This window comes from Lepisosteus platostomus, chromosome 9 (genome assembly GCF_059453375.1).
Source record: "Lepisosteus platostomus isolate fLepPlt1 chromosome 9, fLepPlt1.hap1, whole genome shotgun sequence".
Lineage (NCBI taxonomy): Eukaryota > Metazoa > Chordata > Actinopteri > Semionotiformes > Lepisosteidae > Lepisosteus > Lepisosteus platostomus.
The window spans coordinates 20,683,739-20,704,234 of record NC_142619.1 but is presented as its reverse complement, the minus strand read 5'-3'; the positions used below and the strand labels follow the sequence as shown (position 1 = coordinate 20,704,234).

Here is a 20,496-nt window from a genome sequence, read left to right as displayed (position 1 = left end):
CTCTTCTTTCCTTTATTTCTTTCCTTTACTGGTTCCATCAAAAATTTCAGCATCTGACTCTAAATGTTGCTGACATCTTTATGTGACACTTGAAAATGAAAATGTCTGTGTCATGTCTTTGACTTGGGTGCCCAAGATCCTTTGTCATCTGGCTGATTTTCATCTTTAAAGGTTGTCAAACGAACACAAGTGTCACTGACTCAACAGGATGGTTGCACGTTTGAAAACCACTGCATTTGGCGCTCTTTCCTGCCTGTACATACTGTATAATCCATATGAGGCCTCAAAGGTAAAAACATTGAGTCTTTTTTTTTCTCTTAAATGTACATTTTCCATTTTTTGCCACAATGCATGAGGGTGCTGAATACATATCTTGGCAATGTCTTTGGTCAATCTTGAGACTGATTGTCAAACACGCTGCAGGCACAGGAGAGTCTTTAAATAGGTTTTTTAAGGTTTTTGTTTGTGGGTTTCTAGAGGAGCATAATCTGCAAAAAGCAACTCTTTGATAAGGACTTGGCATACTCTGATTTTTGTACTCTAAAAAGTGAATTTAAACATTTTGCCATAAGCCCTAGTATGCAAGTAAATACCCTCAGTGGAATTACCGAAGGCCACAGAGAGGAGAACGTGCCAAAGAGTTGTTGCTAGAACACATTCTTGTTTCAGTCCATTGCAGACCTCAAAAGCCTCAAGCAATAAACCGTTTTAGTAGATAATGTCTTGCATATCTAATGTAAATATGAGATAAATCTCAACATCCTTGGAAAATATTTATTTCTCTCTGAGCATTAGAAAAATATTTTGATTGAAAAACTACATTAAAAATGCAGTCCTTTAAAATGTAATGTTGATGTTCATCACAGCATACCAGGGTCACTTTAGACCTGCTTGAGTCTAAGATCAAAGGATAAATAACATCACCAGATTTTGGTTGTAGCTCGATAAGGTAGATTGAGTAATCAAGCCACCATATCATCTTGCTGATCTGGCAATGTGGAAGCATCCCAGAGAATCACATCTCTGTGAGTCTTGCAGGCTTATATTCATAATCAACGTACTATATTAATCACTTTCTTTAGGTCTGTCTTGTTTACAACTTGTTTACAAAAGTGTCTAAAATATAGAACAAACCCTTTTATTTGTAATGCTTATTTTGAATGTGTTCAATGTATTTCTGTTTATAACAAAACCCACTATACTATAATGTACTGCATTGTTTCCAAACTGGTCCAATAGCATTGCAATATAATTCTTGCATTTCCACTTTTCAAAATTTTGCTGGAGCTGTATTGTCATGAAGTTTCAGTTTTCAAGACAGTAAGTATTCATAAATCATTCCATAGTGCTGGTGAAAGTCTATGCTCACTTCTTGAGCAAGAGAAAAGGAACCATGGAAGTTAGTAAAGAATCTAAAAAGTAAATTTTACAAAGAGATGAGGATGAAGCTGATTCAAATAATACACTCACATCCACACCTATCAATTATACCTGGCATGAATGAATAAAAATACAAATTCAAAATAAGCTACAATTTTGAGGCTTATGTAAAACTACAGAAAACATTCTCTATAGAAGTAGAAGTTTAGAAGTAATATTCTCTATAATGGTTAATGAAACCAGTCATTATGCCATTAAGGAAAAAAATTGTGTAGGATTATATACTGTATATAATACAGTAGCAATATCTGTTTTTGCTTCAGCCTCAGTTTTTTGGTTGTATTTAATTGTTAAACAGGGTTTAAACCTTCTGGTTTTTATTTTATCTATTTATTAATTTATTAATTTAATTGTGTAACCGTTTTTGAGCTCAATGTAATGAAATACATACTGTAAAAGGAGATGCTATTAAAACATGCAGCAATATACTGCTTAAGAAGTCATAGTTTTGGGGGTTGTGGGAGTGTGGGAAGGGGCCAGGTTTATTATTTACAATTATTAAAGGCTTAAAGCAAGTGTATCTTATGCTGGAAAACATTTGAGATATACTGAAACTGATATACTGTATTATTTTTAATATGGTATGAAATTACTATTTGTTAAACTAAATCTACAAATTAGCATGTAAACATTTCATATACAGTTAAATATACTGTACATACTGTACAATATAAATATAAAGCAGCAAAAAGGTTAAGTCATAATCATTTATATATTTAGTCATATAAAAAATGTGGAATTCTTGCTCAACAATTCTAAAGTACATAAATGCACAAATGTGAGCCTAAAATAATTCTCAAACATGAGTTCAAAATGATTTGTTCATTTTGTTGCTTGAAAGACTGCTGTCAGGCTATCAATTACTATGAGTCAAAGATTCTGCCAAGTTCATACATTTAAAGCAAAGAAAAATAAATAAGTAAATAGATAATTAATATGAAACCAAAAAGAAAAAAAATAATAATTGCATATTAATAATATTAAAACTCTTTGTCAAAGTCAAAAAATGATTTATTTTAATGTATTACCCAGTCTCTGTCTGTGTGCAATTATAGGTGGTTCACATGATTTCAGAATTAAACTGTAAGATCCAACAATCATGTAGTGAATTTCAAGCAGAGATTCAACCATGAAGACTGAGGAGCTTTTAAAGCAACTTAGGGATAAAGTTCTCTAAAGGCATAGATCAGGAAGAGGATATAAAAGCATTTTAAAGAGCCTTAATATCTGTTTGGTGAAGTCTACTAAGTGTAAGTGTAAGGCACCCATACAATGCAAGATTAGTCTGTTCCTCTAAAATGAGGAGATGGGCAAGGGGGGAAGGAAAGCCACAGTGAGGCCAACAGCAACTCTGAAATAGAGCTACAGAGCTGCAAAGTTCAGTGGTTGAGATAGATGGGAGAAAATGTCCATGGGTCAACAATTATCTGGTCACTACACAAAAGGGGCCTGTATAGAAATGGAAAAAAAAAACACTTCAGGTCCCACATAGGATTTGCAGCAAAGCATCTAAGTGATATTGCAAACATGTGGCAAAAGTTTTTAAAGTCAGAAAAAACAAAATTAGACCTTTGTGCAAAGTGTTACATCAAGTGCAAACCCAACATAGTGCATCACTTAGTCCAGTGGTTCTCAAACTTTTTGGACCAAGTACCACCCCTAATCCAACCAAAGCATCCAAGTACCACCTACAAGCCATCATCTCATAGGAACCCCAGAAATTATCAATGACCAACATGAGCGCATGTGCACACACACTCACACATACATATAATAAATATTATAATAATAAACTTTGTTTGATATATTAAGATGTGGCTTCTCAAAGTCTTTTACAGAAAAAAAACAACAACACATAAAAATAAAAAAGCACCATTTCAGTGAGAGGGGTGAGCCTGTTTAGTCGAGCAAAGCAGATGTGAATTAATTTTTCGAGCCTTGATATAATTCACAACAGTCTAACAGATTTTAAATTGTCAGGCATTTTCTTGACAGCAAAGGTCTCGCGGTGGATGTTGCAATGAATTTCTGGAGCAACCTCTCTAATTCATGCAACTACACTGCTGTGTTGGCTTGTCATTGCTCTAGCACCGTCTGTACAAACTCCGACACATTTTATCCAGTCGATGCCATTCTCTTTGATAAATTCATTCAGAAGCTGAAATACGTGCTCTCCTGTAGTTCCTGTTGGTAGCGGCTTACAGAACAGAAAGTCCTCACGGGACGTACCCTCAAACTCGTATCTAACGTAAACGAGCAAATTGGCCAAATCGAATACAGACTCATCTAATTGCAGTGAAAAACATCTGCTCATCTTAACGCGCTCTGTCAGCGTACTTTTGATATAATCCTTCATTTCAATAATTCTATGAATGACTGTGTCTTTCGGGGGGGGCAGCAGGTCGAGCTGTTCAGCAGCTTTTTCTCCACACATAATAGTGTGGGGCTTACCTGCTTTAGCAATCCGCAAGCTTGAGTTTTTCCACGTTTCCGTTTTTATTTCAGTGTTTATTTTAAGTATTTATTTCATGCGAATGGGAGAGAAACACAGGGACGCTCGGTGTATTTTTCTCAAATTAACTCAGAACAGTTCTTTTTTTCTGTTATTTTTCACGCTTTCCTGTGCTCACAAGATTACCAGCATTCGTAGCACGCATTTCTATGCATTCCTGTGTTTACAACGTTGGCATTGTTCCAAAATCACGCACATTCTCCTTTCTCCCTATTTGCTGGAGATACAGTAGCTTTTTTTAAATAAAATTGGTCACTTGCGTCTGTAGCACGCATTCCTATAGAGTGGTATAGAATTACAGAGTATCTCTTGTGTTCACTGAAGTATTAGCGCGCACTGTATCGTAGTACGTAGGCTGCGTATTCAACACGTATAAAAATACAAAATCTGAAAACCCGTCCCGATTTTTTCAGCGCACACAACACAGTTCCGGGGTCATTTGGCGTACCACCTGGCGGCACGCCACGTACCACTGCAGGTACGCGTACCACAGTTTGAGAACCACTGACTTAGTCAATTCCATCCTCACTGTCAAGGATGGTGGTGGCAGCATTGTGTTATACTTTTAAGTCTTGTCGCATCAGTAGGGTCTGGAAAGCTTGTCGAGGCCGATGGAAAAACTATTGATAAATCTTAGGAGAAAACCTATTTCAGATCTGAAACTGGGAAAAGAATTCACCTTTCATCGGGGCAATGATCCAAAGCTACTCGGAAGTTCCTAAAGATTCAGACAATGGATTATCCTGAGTGGCCCATTCCAAATCCTAAATTGAATGTTATTGAGAATCTGAGGAAAGATGTCAAAAACCCTGTCCATAATTGAACCCCAAGCAATCTTAAAGAGCTTAAGCACATCTCCCAAAAAGAATCGAGAAATTTTGCACCAAGTTGGTGTGCACATTTGATCATTTCGAATTTACAACAAAATACTACAAAAACATTATAGCTTACAGTATGAGACTATGGTCATGCTGTAAAATTATACAGAACATAAGACAAAATGAGGCAAAATGCACAGCTTTTATTATATATATGGGTATTAAAGAACAGTGCAGAACCCAGATAAACATTTGCATTTTGTTTTTCTTGTCCATATTTTGACTACTAAAAGCAACACATTTAAAGTTTCTAGAATGACCACCAGCATTGAAGATAAAGAGAAAGTGGGACCATTCTAAATTCATCCTTCAGTTAAGAATGAAATACAGCCTTTTCTTATGAATAAGCATAGTTTATCAGTGGGAAAAACATTACCATTTGCAGTATTAAAAGGACAATGCTGAAAATCAGGTAATGTAATGGTAATGTTTATCAATTAATAAACTGATTCAAGGAAGCAGTTAAAACTTGTGGTATAAAAAAACAGAACCATTTTTTCCCTTGAGGATCAAGAGATATTGAGAACCCTGCTGTAAAAGCAGCAAGAGACAGAGACTAACAGGAATACAGCTAGAAACTATGGCTGAGGAAACATAGATTAATAGAGGACAAGGACACACATGGAGAATGACTCACACAAGCAGTGCAATCAAACAACACAAATGCACACATTACACAAGAAGTTGCAGACATCCTTCCATCCATCCTTTTTCTAACCGCTTCATCCAATACAGTGATTGGGGGGTTGCCGGAGCCAATTCTGGCAAGCAAAACCCTCAAGGCAAGATAAACCCTGGACAGGACGCCTGTCCATCGCAGAACACACACAGAAAGAAACGCACACATTCATACCAGGTCCGATTTTGCAGGAAACCAATTAACTTACCAGTATGTCTTTGGCCTATGGGAGGAAACTGGAGCACCCAGATGAAACCCACACAAACACAAGAAGAACATACAAACTCCACACAGACAGCACCCTAGGAAATGAAGCCAGGGTTCCAACACTCTGGAACTGGACCTTTTTGGTCTAAATATGAGGCAGAAATGCTAACAGCTGTGCCACCCTGCTGTTCCTACCTTTTACCATCATAACAATAATCCTACAACCCAATGAATTACACACCTGAGTTCTTGCAAATAGTGTAATTGCAAGCCTACATCCATGATGCTCTGTGAATTGTATTTTTTTCTCTGACCACTTTCTGAAACTTTGCAATTTCATTGTTATACTGTATCTCAAAGGCACTGAGGCACTGCATAGGTGTGTTGGAAAAATGTAACCATTGCTTCAACATATCTATGTTCCCTGTAAAATTTTCAGTCTCACATCCCTTTCAAACCAATTCATTGAGCATGACAAATCTAAAACAATGACTTGAACCACACCACTCACACAGCATATTTGCATAAGTTCAACTCCTACCAAACATTGAAAACCTCAGTATTCTCTCATTCTTCAAAACACGCCCAGAAGATGAATGATTAATTAGTTTATAACAGTTCTTTAATGTATTTAAGTTGTGTATCCTCCTATGTAAAGACAAATGCAAAATTAACTTATTTCCAGATGCAGATGCCATACTGATTGCTCGTGCCAAGGAAGAAAGAAAATCTTCATCATGTTCCAAGATTAGTTGAGCTTAAAAAACAAATGTTTTAATTTAAAATACAGTATTTAACAGAAGATAGAGTAAATGTGTAGGGTGAAATGCTGTTTTGTGTAAAACACAACAATTGTGCATGGCCTCCCCAGTATGTGTTATAATGTTACAATTGAGGTGTTTTGATTGCTCCTATAAAATGACTTGGCTCTTTGCCTCAAGAGCTATCATCTTTTATTGGGAAGTGGTTGGTCACCAGTTTACATTCAGCCTCCACTTATCACACTCCTACAGGTTTCTTCTGAAGTACTGTTAACTAAAGAACTAACATAGTGTGACTGGGAAACATAACTGGTGTTAAGTGTTCTTATATCCCGAGGAAATCATATTCCTCTCTTCTGTACTTTGAATAAATTATTCTTTTAAGTATCAAGAAGTTACAGTACATTCCAACATTATCGTAAAATACTTTTCACATTGAACTTTTAATCTGAATGCTTTTAACAAAATGGAACAAAAACATCTTACGTAGAAAAATAACTAGAAAATGCATTACGCTTATTGAAACCTGAGGGTGAATAAGAGTGGCTAAACAAGGACAACAGAAAATGAAAGTTTTTTATTCAGCAAAGAAAAACAAATCTATCAGCTTTGAAGTTTTCCTAGAAGGATTTTGGAGAAATCATAAACATACTTTACAGTCCACCATAGGTAAGCCCTGTGCTGTTTTATATTTCATCAAATATTTCAGTACTTTCAGCAGTTCTTTGTACCCTTCCTCCCCATAAAATCTTTCATGTGAATGAAACAGGCAGCATTCTTGTACTTCATCAAAGGTCTGGAATGGAATGATTTGCCTTGCAAATAATGATGAGAACCACCTGTGTGACTATTGGTGATGTCATAGTAGATACACACTATTTGTGATTTTTTTTTTCATTTTCCATAGCAATAGAAAGAAGTGCACTATTAAGTTCCTATTTAAAGTCAACAGCTGAAGTAATACTAAACAGATGTATGCATGTAGTTATACTGAAATTACTGCTGGTGAAAAATGTCTTAGGTTGTCTTGGTGGCATAGTGTTATGGCAGTTAGAACTGCCGCCTCACAAAACTTGGGTATGGTTGCATACTGGTGAATTGTGTGTAGTTTGCATGTTTGTCTTGTGTTTGCATGACATTTTGTCAGGTGCTTTGGTTTCCTTCCCCCCTTCCAAAGAGATGCCGGATAAGATAAGATCACTTTATTGGCCATATACAATTTCTTGTATTAGAAATTTGTCTTTTTGCATACCCCAACTTGCTCTTCATGAGACACACAGACAGACAGAGAGAGAGAAGCTTGGGGTCAGAGCTAAGGGTCAGCCATTTATACTGTGCCCTTGGAGCAGTTGGGGTTAAGGGCCTTAAAGGCTCAGCAGCCCAACGGAGTAGGATTCCTCTGCTGGCCGCGGGATACTGATTGGTATCTCTTTCAGAATTTATTTTGTACCTTCTGTTTCTGGAGTTGGCTTATGTGTGCCACAGCCTTTACTAGGCATAAGTGGCTCTTTGATATTTCATGAACAGACAGGTAATTTGGCACAATGATATTCCAACCCCGCGAATTTTAATATCCTTAAGTATGAATTATCTTTGTATAAGTGAACATATACTCTATTATACAATTTCTGGGACAATTTGACATACACTGTTGTAGGTATTAAAATTAAGTAGTTATTAGTGTGGAACAAATCCAAGCTTCTAGCCCAAAACCTTTACACAGACTCCTCAAAATTTCCATTATTTGCATGTTACATAATTCATGCTGTAACAACCGAATAAGTTATTTTGGTTTCTTTCCGCCAATTTAAAATGTAGGAAATTATATTTTGTTGTCTTCCATTTGTTCATATCTTTCAAATGTAACTTCAAATTGTTCTGAACATGGTAATTTAGTGTCTAGTGGGCCATCTCTGCTGGCAAGTCTATCAGACCTGAGCTTATCTTAAATTCTACAACAGCACACAAAGAATGTATCTATAAGTCCAAAAGGTGTTGTCAGCATTTTGTTCACTTTTTAATACATACACATTTAGATATCATTAAATCTAAGTCTAAATCTAAATCTAAGCTACAAATTAATTTCCATCTCAGGATTCTTTCTCTACTTATAATTATATATCTGATACATGTACATATATATTTATCATGGGTTAGGTGAATATTTAATTAGCTCAGTGCAGTATCTAAGGTATTTATAATTTCTACTCAACATACTGTCTGATACATATTTCATTGTACAAAAAAGACAGCAGAGTAAAAATAAACACATTTACTGAAGGGTTATTTAAGGTTCAGTGAATCAAATTGCATCAATATATAATAATAATTATATAACATTACATATAATGAGCTGACATGGGTGTTTTCTGCTTCGTATTAGCAAGGGTTGCTTCTTAACAACTGTGTAACAAAGCACACTGAATAGATAAGATTGTTTTAAATGTCTGTATTTAATGGTATAAATTAAATTTCTAGATATTTCTTCTGAAGGCTCATTATTTTGATAACTATAGAGTATTTTTTGTGAATTAGGTAATATGTCCAGTCAGCACTACTATGGGTAACAATGAGGAATTATTGTTCAACTTGCTATTGTTCAGAATGTGCCATGTATGCCACAAGGTTTTGAAATATTTGCAGCTTAATCCTGTTCCATTCTTCTAGAGCTATCACTTTGTTTTGAAACATCCATGATAGTAATTGAGACTGGAATTTAATTGCATGTTCTGCAATTAAAAGCGCCTTCTGGTCAGGGAAGGTGATGAAAGCACATCTCATGCTCCTTAAGCCAAACACAAGATGTACAAACACAAGATGTACTCAAATTATTCAAACAATGTCTTTTTATTGTAATAGCTGGCTTACAAACCTTTCTTTTTCAGAACAAATCATTTATTGGAACTTTTCTATTCAGGCTGTACAGGACATGAAGCTTATAATTATAATTAAAAATTAATAATTGTTTACACTTATATTGCGCTTTTCTGGACACTCCACTCAAAGCACTTTACAGGTAATGGGGACTCCCCTCCACCACCACTCATGAAGAGTTTATTTCATTTTCAGCAGAGTTAGTTATTACATACAGTTCGAGCTGGTGTTCCTGACTTTAAATAGTTGTGAGTTATCAAGAAACCATGCCACAAGGATGAATTATGAAATTTTGATACTAGAGAGATTGGTGATTTAAAAATAGGACAGCAGGAATCAGGGAAAGACCAGTGCTTTGGAAAAGAGCATTAAACATCTGTAAAGAAGTGGAATTGACCTATAAAGGCACAGAAGTATCTTCTAGGCTTGTTTTTATGATATTTTTAAATGTTTTTTTTACATCGTATTCTTTTACTGCTTGAAAACCACCTACACCTACTTGCAAACTCCAACACTTCAATGTAACAATGTAATTTCCTGTTCATATTAAACATGTAGCATTCAAGGCTTTAAAATCCCTAAACATCACAAAAGCATATGGCAGAGTATAGACAGCCAGAGTCTGATGGCTGTACTTGAGAAAAAATTAGTTAAGATTTACACTGTAATGAATGCAGCCAACAGTTACTACATATTTTGCAAGTCTCTTAACACAGTAATTAGAAAACAATGCACAAAGAAACCATAGTAGAAAGAAGATTGAAAACATATTGTGTATTCATTACATATTCAACAGCTGCATGGTGTCTATTTCTGCTTAATGGTACACACTTTATTGAGGATGGATCCAGATTTTGCTTGCATGACTTATCTTTAACAGTTCTTTTTAGATTCACATTATTAATATATTATTATTCACATTTATAATAATATTGATATAAAACCATATATGTACAGTATACAGTACATATAAGCAGTTGACTTTCAACAGAATCAGATCACCTTATGCATTGTAACCTTTAACAGATTGTGGCAGTAAATTTAGAAAATTGTGTTTTGAAACTAAATGACCTGCTAACAAGAAAAATTTAAACTCATTCATCATGAAAAGTGTAACATACTTTGTTTTTTTTTATTTTAAATACCTACTGTATTAATATGTTTGTACAGTACATGCTCATAAATTAGAGAGCAAATTACTGTCTTCATACCAGTTTCAAATGATATCACGTTATCTTGTGATTTATTATTATTTATTATTAAGAATTTTCCCAAAGTGCTCAGCTTCTCCAAAAAAACTTTTTTCCAGACACATTGAAAAACTCTTTTAATTGTCTTATTATCTTGTTATTATTGGACATTGTTAAAATGCACCAGTACCTTTTTGGAAGAATATTCACCAAAGCAGAGCAATATCAACTCAGCACTTCATAGTATATATCAGAGAATTTTAGCTCCTCTATATTGTTTCCTCACACTGTTTGGGAAAGGACATTAATGAGGTTATAATATATTATTCTTCACTGTAGGTTGCCTTTTATATTTGATTTACAGCCATATGATATTTGTAATGTCTCTAATAATATGCTATTGGGTGCATTCTAACATTCTTTAAGAAATGCAACACTATGGTTGCTCTATTCCAGCTGGAGTCGTGTGATAACAGTGAAATGTTAACATGACACACACAAGGTTCTGTTTTTCTGTGAGTCTTGTAATTCGGTACACCACACAATGTTATTTTAACTGAACATTACATGCACCATAAATATGGATGAATATCTCTTAATATAAACAGAGATACTGTCTGTTTCATTCCATTTGAGAGTGCCCTGTGTGATTCAGCTGTTTTATTAGGCTAAGGCAGCTCTTGAAAATATTCATCTACATTTAACACTTTTGTTTTATTTATCTGCCTTCAACAGGCACATAAACTTTGGCCTTTTCATAAAGTTTGATACATTTTATCTATGCAGGGTGATATGAAGTGCAAAACACAAAAACAACACAGACAAAAAAGACTGCACAACACCTACACAAATGTACACAACACAAACAAAAATAAGTGCACAAATAAAAATGTGTTCAAAATGGAAACAGGTTCTCATAACTGACATGACATCTTTTGTAAAGTGAGAGGGGACGTTACAGACTAGTGTGAGGTAAAGTATAATTTATCTGGACCATATTAAAGGTTAATATAAATAAAGTAGTAAGAATGCCATAATTTAATTTAAAATACTATAGACTTCTTATTTACTTTTTTAAATTAAAATAATAAAGGTTTTAGAGTGGGGAAACTTTCATTCAAAGCTATGTACTGTACAGTATACTGTATGAGCTTCTCACAGAAACATACAGTATCTCTGGAAAGGTTGGACCACAAGACAGCATATTGTTTTGACCTCAGTATGGGCAAAACAAATGGTTCTAACAAAGCTGCCCTCCAAAAAACGGACACAACATCCTACTGTCGTGGTTTTCAAGGTTTTAGAAAATTAACGAAAACGTCTCAAGAACTCAACATGTGCACTCCGCTCAGCACTGCCCTCTCACCTTACAACAGATGTTATGTCCGTTGTGAGAACGTATTTCTGTTTTGAACACATATTTGAGCACTCATTTTTGTTTGTGTTATGTCATTTTTTTTTGTTTGGTTTCTAATTTTTATTTTCACTGTGTCATTTTTTTTTCTTTGTGCACTCATCTTTGCTTTTGTGTTTTGCACTTCTGGGCCACCACAAAATTTGTTTCCTGTACAGATCTTTTTGACAGCAATATGCAATCTGACCAAAAATGGGGGAAAAAAAACAACAAGATCATTTATCAATGGAGGAATGTCTGGAAATACATTTAAATTCATCACTTCTATGGAGGACGTGAAAAAAATCAATATCTCTATCTTCGTCTGAGGAAAAACCAATTTAATATAATTAAATCTTCATATTCTGTCCAGAATACCTTTTACTATTTTATCAAAATGATTTTAATGTGGTTTTTGGTCTTTTTAGATTTTTTTCACCTTATTATTTAAAAATCCACAAGAAAATATGGCTTTTAAAAGAACACACTTGTTTAGCTTAAGGTCATGAAGCAATGACAAGTTTCTTATTTTGTCTTTTGTTTATATTACCTTTATCCTCGTTTTACTGTTTTACTAATACAGTACTTTGAAAAAAATCAAACATGATAATTATACCTGGTTTGATGTTTCAAATAAAATCTGTGATGATTATCTTAACATGAAGTGTATTTTTAATGTACAGTACACTTATTTTTTCAATTGTTTGATTTTTGTTTAAATATGAGGTTATAGGGAAAATAAAAAATCCATGTTGCCTTGAATAATTTAACTTTATCATTTAACTGACTTCCTTACAAACCATTTATTTATTGAGCTACAGTACACTGCATAAAGCTGTACACTTCCACAAGCAAGTCTGTCACACCCTACTAATGATGCTGCCATAGCATGTATTACTAAGGGTTGTTACAATGAAAACACTTTTTAAATATGAGTTCAACAAAACCTCATCAAAATTGGATCATGTCTGAAATGGAATGGTTTAGTAATTCTACAATTATACATTCTGTGGGAATAACTTGCAATAAAATTAAAATTAAAAACACTTGTAGAGAAATGATGAATTGAAATCATTTTATTTGATAATTTTAAAACTAAGTTTGTACCCCATAGTAAACAAACTTTAGTAAATTGGCAGTAAAACTTCTTCCTTTTCTTTACAAGACATGAATGCTACAGTGCTCTCTCAGAGTATTTTTTTGTTATAGGCAGGTGTTCAACCATCATTTATGTTTGCTGATTCTCAACATATAATTTCCAGTGATGAAAATACAGCCCTAATTCTGTAATGTCATGTGAAGAAAATAATTTTTTCATTCTTTTTAATGAGTATTGATTGGTGTCCAAGAATTGTTAGTACTTCACTTTTATGTAGCCCTGCAATTCTCTCGTTCATTTTACATTGATTTACATGGACCCAGTCTTAAGTCTATCTATTTTTTTAAACTAAGGCATACCCGTCTACTACTGGATCACTGACAAAGGCTGTGAGTCTGTACATAATTGTAATTACAGTTTAAGAGATTTCTCACATACTGACATACCACTTCCAATGTTTCAACATTTAAAATACCAATACTATCATTTATTTAAAAAATAAAATAATAAATAAATTTCACTCTTCACTCATTTTAATCCGAAGCTACAATATTATTAAAGCCACTTCATTTACTCATAACCCAGTAGTTCTGTTTAGGGTTACACAAATTTGGTTGGGTGGAGATATTATATTTATATTTTACTAAACTTCTGTGATATTTGTGATTTAATCTTTCTAAAACGTGAACTACAGAATCTGAATGTATTTTGAACCAACAAAACATATTTTATGGTACTATATAACATGCACTTCAAGGTCGTCTAGACTCATCCATTAAGTTCTGGGGTAGTATAGTGTACTTTATGTTAATAAACAAGTTTTTACTGATCTTGTAAAAAGAAGGAAATACAAGTCTCCTGGATTTGGAATTGCATTTTTTAAATCGTGTATTCATAAAATACATTTTAAAACATGCAAACATAACACATGAACCAGACTCATAACTGAGACTGAAAAACTAAAACATATTCTGTAGAATTACATATGAACTAGTTATTATGAACTACAGTTCAGTAAATTTAGCTGCAAATGGACAGAATTATACTTTTCAGGCAGAGATATCTGCCCAGCACTATACCATACAGAACCAATGGTAAAAATACAATTAATGATGTAACTTTTTATTCGGGTGTGATCCAAAAACAAAATGGATAAATATAAATTATATATAAATCACTCCTTAACCAAATAGCATTGATAAAATTGTGCAAACATTTTAGCAAGCATGCATTGACTGTTCACAAGAGTAAAATATTTGAGGAAAAAAGAAGTTTGCACAGCATATCTGAGGCAAATCATATTAATGCCACATAACGTCTATCACACATTTCTGTCTAAGCCACTCAAACTGAAATTCAAATGACCACTGAGGTCACACCCAATTACAACAAGCCAGTGTACAACATTAGGTGCAATGACATCATTTTAAAATGCAACATATTGCATGAAGACATATATATATACCATCAATTTAAAAATATTTAACATCTTTTAGATCAGGTTTCATTAATATATAAAGCTTAAAAATAAAAATACTGCATGACCCAATGGACAATTAACCTTTCTTGTTTAATGCTAAATATTATTTTTTTAGTCACATAAATTCTTGCAAAGACAATGATGCTGACTGTGCAGATGAAAAGTGAAGACTCAGTAACCCCTTAAGAATTTATTAATCTACAGAGACTGAGAACAATCTACAGTATAAAGATTCAAATTCTTTGTCATAATATGTCTAATATATATATTAATGTCCTTGACTAGGATGTGCACAATAAGTGTAACGATATTTGTTTGTGAAAAACACTAGTGCAGATGCAGATATAAGATTTGTTTTATTATTAAATGTAACAAGCCTATAATCAATCAAATTATATATATATATCAGAACTGTATTAAGATAGAAACTTTCAGTGCAAGGTTTAGAATGACAAATTCAACATCCATGATTTTAAACAGGTCAATGTTATAAACCTAGAAATGTTTTTTTTTTTAGTCTCATGAAATGTGCAACAGAAAGATCAAACAGCACTGTGTTAGGCAGCATACATCTGGTTCATATATTTCTGCACTTTTAGAAAAACAGACTCTACTACTATTACTTTACTCTGACATTAATTGTCTCTTTAGAAATTCTCCACTGAAAAAGATATATCTGTCTCGGTCGAGTATTTTAGAAATTAATTTAAATAAATACATTTAAATAAATAAAAAGTTTACAAAAAAAGTGATATCTTTTTGCCCAGGAGGATACAAAATAATGTTTTATGTGACACTTTGTAAGTATGTCTTTATAAAACAACTATTTTAAAACAGAAAAAAAAAAACAAAACTGATTATTTTGCTGTCAGGTTTACTATTATTTTTACAGTTGCAGGTGCAGTGTTTACAGTATAAATCATACAGGTTTCTCTGTTGAGAAGATCCCTTGGTAAATATCAGCTTAAACCAAAATGAATTGAAAAAAAGAGTTCAAATTCCTTGTACTGAAATATACTAGACATCTCTTAACATATTCAAAATGTTGGATAAAAATATGTAGTATGATATAGTACTTACATGTTTTCTGTCTACTATATTTGTTGTTCATATGACTTTAACATTAGTCTTGGCATTACAAAAATTAGAAGAAGTCTAATGTTTTTTTTTCTTTATGAGGTAAACACACTCTTTCAATTACTCACAGGCAGCCTTGAGAAACAGAAACACATCCAAGTCTATATAAATTCTTACTTAACACATGAGGCCCCAATGTATGTCATTATTTCTTTGTAAATGCTAATTAACAATCACTAGAACTTAATTACTTCACTAATGAATTGAACAAAAGAATAGAAATGAAAATCTTTGCACTTACGGTAAGCTGCTGTGATTCAGACTGGGTTCACACTTTGAATGGATCACTTGCCAAGGCTTTGTCTCCACAGAAATTCTCTCATCCAAGTCCGAGGTGGGTTTTACTTCTAATAGAATTGAAGACAATATATAATAACAACAAAAAATGACAGCTTAATGAGGCGACAGAATTACTTAACTAACCCTGCTCTTTACTCAAGACAGCCCTTGTTGCTGCTAGTACTGTATTTTAAACACCCTTTACATAAGTACTGCTCTCTCATAGACATCTATTACCCTTGAGGCTCTACCATTTCACCTACACCTGGGTGGATCTATGAAGCGTCATTCCCTCTGTCAGAGGACCCGACTCTGCCTCTGCATGGAAATAAGAACTTGTCTCCTATTAATAGAGCCTTATAGTGGATTGTGCGAGAAGGTAGTCTGGTTAGCAGATGTGTGAAATAGTCCCAGCAGAGCAAAGGATTGTAGAGATGGGCCGTGCCAGGGCACAAACAACACACTGACTTGGGCGGTGATGAACACGCCAATCCCTCTGTGTGCACTGCAGGGAATGGGGCTGATAATATTACTAATAGGAATCATCATATGTTAAAGGCATTGTTCTTTTATAAGCCTTAAGAGCTGTTTCGCAGCTTCTAACATGATTCTTATTGCTGAGAAAAAAAGGTCCTAATTTACTGGGCAAAAATATATTGTGTTATAATTATAAACTGTGTTTATGTCAAAGATACTTGGAGGATTTTGTTTTGGAAATGGATGAAGTTCTGAAGCATTCATTTAATTATCTCTGCTCCTCCAGATTCATATTATATTGCTGCATGGCAGAATTTTGTTTTATCCTAGGTTTAAAATGTATCAATGAATAGCACACTATAAAGGCATACAGTATACTGTACATGAATTGTTAAAATGTAAGCAACACAGAAAGTCATCTTTCAAAATAAAAATAAACATAAGCCATTAAATATTCAGGTAATACTGTAATTCACTTCCTTTCCATGGCAAATTATGATGCTGGATAAACAATTAAGAAATACAACAATTTAAGGTAAAAATGTATTATCATGTACTGTATGTGTTATTATTTGAAATATAACATTTATGAAATATAACATAAATAAATTTTGTCATAAATGGGCTGAAAATGTGCTAAGATGCCTTTAATGGCCCCTTTCTCTCCAGTTTACACTTTCAAGATTGCTCCTGTTTTAATCTTGACATTTTAATATTTGTATCCCCACAGAATAGCATGACCAGCACTCAGAATGAACTAACATTCCTTTTAACATTCAAAAACACAATCACATAAAATTAATTTAGTATTTTGGTCAAATTTGGTCAAAAGACAATGAATATAAATATATGAGAGAGCATGTATAATATTTTAATGTTTGGTATTAACTCGCCTGGCACAAGAAATGTCAACCTGGCCATAAGGTCAAGGCTGCCAACCCCCTCCCCCCCAACTTGCAAGCAATGAACCAGGGAAGCTGCACAAGGGTGAAGATGGGGTAACAGCAGGCGAGTATTTATACATAAGAGTGCACAAGCGCAGGATTACAATTTGATCTCCTTCCGAGCTTGTGTTTAACATCTCCATTTCTAAGGCTAATATTGAAACATAATCATGTTGTTGAAAATATAACCATAAATAACTAGATCAATAACTCTTGCAATAAGATGCAGTATGTGTCAGTAAGCAAATGTTTGTGACAGAAAAGTTACCTGCTGAGTATGTTGTACAAAAGCAAAAACATTTTTTTCTAGAGTTATTGTGGGAAAATGAACAGTTGTCTTAAATAAATACCTCAGAATGTTCTGTATACAGGAACAATGTTTTTGTTCTCTCAAGCTTTTGAATTCACTGTGCCTAGAGAAAACATTTAAAAACCTAAGCATCTATACATACTTAGATGCAATTTGCATAATGCTATTTTTAAAAATATTCGCTTCCGAATGTCTTCATTAACATAAATACGATATTTAAACAGCTCCACACAATTTTCCAACAATCCAAAACACCTGGGGTACAGCTCATATTATTTGGTTGGTGGACTCACTCATTAAAGTATTCTAATCACTCCAGTTTAGACATAACACAGAAAAGGATCTCAATTGTTATGGGAAGTGGAATCTGACAAATCTGATAAATATGAAGTCCAGAGGGCTTGAAAATTGGTTTCCAATGGGATTGTAATCCATGACCTACGGGATGCAAGCAGAAAACTATCCCAGCTCTTAGACAAAATACAAGCCCTTTACCTCAAAGCCTGTTGCACTTAGAAATGTCAATGGGAATGGAGCTTTAGCTTGTCAAAAGCTGTCAAATTTGTTTGCTGTCTTGTTGTGTGAAACCTGGTTTTTAAGGCTGATTTTTCTCAGTTCTTCTCTTTATAGGGATAAACCAGAAACACATGCAGTCTACACTTATGAAGTAAGGAATACCTTGAAATCTGCCAGATCTTGGCAGGTGACAAAGAGTCTACAGTATATATCCAGACATAAATGTTACATAATTTTCTGAACCACAAACAAGAATGTTACAAAGTTTTGTTGGCTGAATACAACCTTAAACTTCAAATAGTTTTATGCTTGGAAATAAATCTGAAAAAGTTCAGTTTGTCAACATCCAAAACAAAAGGAAGTGGAATTATAACTAAAGTGTAATTTTTTTTAAAAAAGTCAGAAGTCTGCATCATCTAACTAACCATGTTGAAGTCAAGAAATGTTATTAATTTGAAATTAGCTGCATTCTAAATTCAAACAATACAAACATCTAGAAAATGTGAAAACTGTGAGGCATTATTAAGCAGGAAATGGGACATAAAAAGATGAACAACTTACAGTGTTTAATGAATTCTTGTTCATTTTTTTAAATTATTCTCACCTAGAGCCCAATCCTGGTCCTCATGACCTATTTGTCTTCTTTTTTACCAAAGACAGTCTCAATAGCTTAATTGACAATGGTCATTAATTGAACTAGTAATTTTACAAGTTAGATATTTTAAGTATATTCTGCCCTGTACTGTAATTGTTACAGTACTTGTAAGTGTAATGTGCTTATTTTTATACATCTGTTAAAATTTTGGAAAGTTATACTGAAGTGTACGTATATTGAACCTTTTGAATGTGACAATTACTAGTTAAATTTGGGTTTCATTTAAAATAATCAAAATTTTTGCTGGAAACAATCTGGACACCGGCATCTTGACATAGGAAAGAAAAAGCATGGGAAATACTTTAACACAAGATAATTTAAAAAGGATAAATTTAATTATTTTTTATAACTATGCCCAAGAAGTGTAAATAAAATAAAATAATGTTAAAACATAGATTAAGCCATTTGGACGTTTTTTTGGTTTTATGGTGAGAAACTCATTGTTGTGAAACAAAAACAGTAATAGGTTTATTCCATGCTGAAAAGAGAAGAAAGAAAACACAATGTTTCAGCCGTGGAGCCTTTTTCAGAAGAAAGGTGGCTTTGCTGGAAAATGAAAAAGGAAATGGCCCTCTCTGCACTTTGAGGAGTAAGGGGCAATTCAGGGTTTTGTTTATCCAATGGGAGGTTATAGGCATGGAGGCAGCCAATGAGTTTATGAGTTTATATAGACTGATTTTTATTCTCTGTGGGTCTGGTATTAGTGTAGGAACCTGGATCAACAATGATGTTTAATAGTGTGATATAGCTTTAAATGGGTAAACAAATAATCCAAAGAGACCATAGATCAAATGAGGGATGATTAGGACTATTAAATAAAATAGAAAACGATTAATAAATAAGCTAGAAAATTCATCTCCACAGCTGTAATGTTGTGTTTTCTTTCTTCTCTTTTCAGCATGAAATAAACCTATTACTTGTTCCTTTGCAGCCTACACATGCTGACGCAGCTACCCACCTAAACAAAAACAATTTTACATAACACCTTTCATGGTACTATACAATATCTCAAGCAATGCTTTTCATTGAATAATGACCATTTAATAGAGTAATATAGTTGCATACCAGTTTTGATGCTTTTTTCTCTGTATCCATGCCTTTTAAAATGCCCAGTGTTGGCTACTACAGCAAAAGGCACAATATAAACAAAGACTTCTTCAACTTTAACAGGTTTGTTAAATATATTAGAGATTATGCACGTTGCAACCTGGGTTTCAATGTATAGTACTACAATAAAGGAGTAGGTAGGACAGAATAAAATGCTATATCTTGCTCAATAATGTAGTTGTAGTCAGAGCTGTATAGTGGTAATATGAGGGATGACAGAAAAAACAGTCACTGTCAGAAACAGAATCCTGACCTGGTACATGCATTATATTAAGGGATATATGTATATTTATTGAGTTAAAAAGTATTCTAGGTCTAAAAACACTGATTATTTTTACATTTGATCAAAATAACAAAATTAGAAATATGAATTTTTAAAATAACTTTTTATAAGTTGCTTTCAAACTGTTCTAAGCAGGTAATACAGCATATGAGACTGCTAAATATTGCTGACTGTCTGCTTCACCTGGTTTTGATTCTTCATTCCTTAAGATGTCAACCCCTCACACCATTTCAAATGGCCACGATCCAGTACAACATACTGTACATCCTGGGGAG

General features: G+C 33.7%; 1 protein-coding gene across 2 annotated transcripts in view; it reads right to left on the bottom strand.

The window, feature by feature from the left end:
* sema3ab (sema domain, immunoglobulin domain (Ig), short basic domain, secreted, (semaphorin) 3Ab) overlaps positions 1–20,496 on the bottom strand; it is a 219,544-nt gene that overhangs the window by 129,437 nt on the left and 69,611 nt on the right. Inside the window, exon 2 of one of the 2 annotated variants that reach the window (XM_088647165.1) lies at positions 15,892–15,997. The gene's annotated coding sequence lies outside the window, so the exon portion shown is untranslated. Of the gene's footprint in view, positions 1–15,891; positions 16,322–20,496 lie in introns of those variants that run through there. The other variant, XM_088647166.1, reaches the window with a different exon arrangement.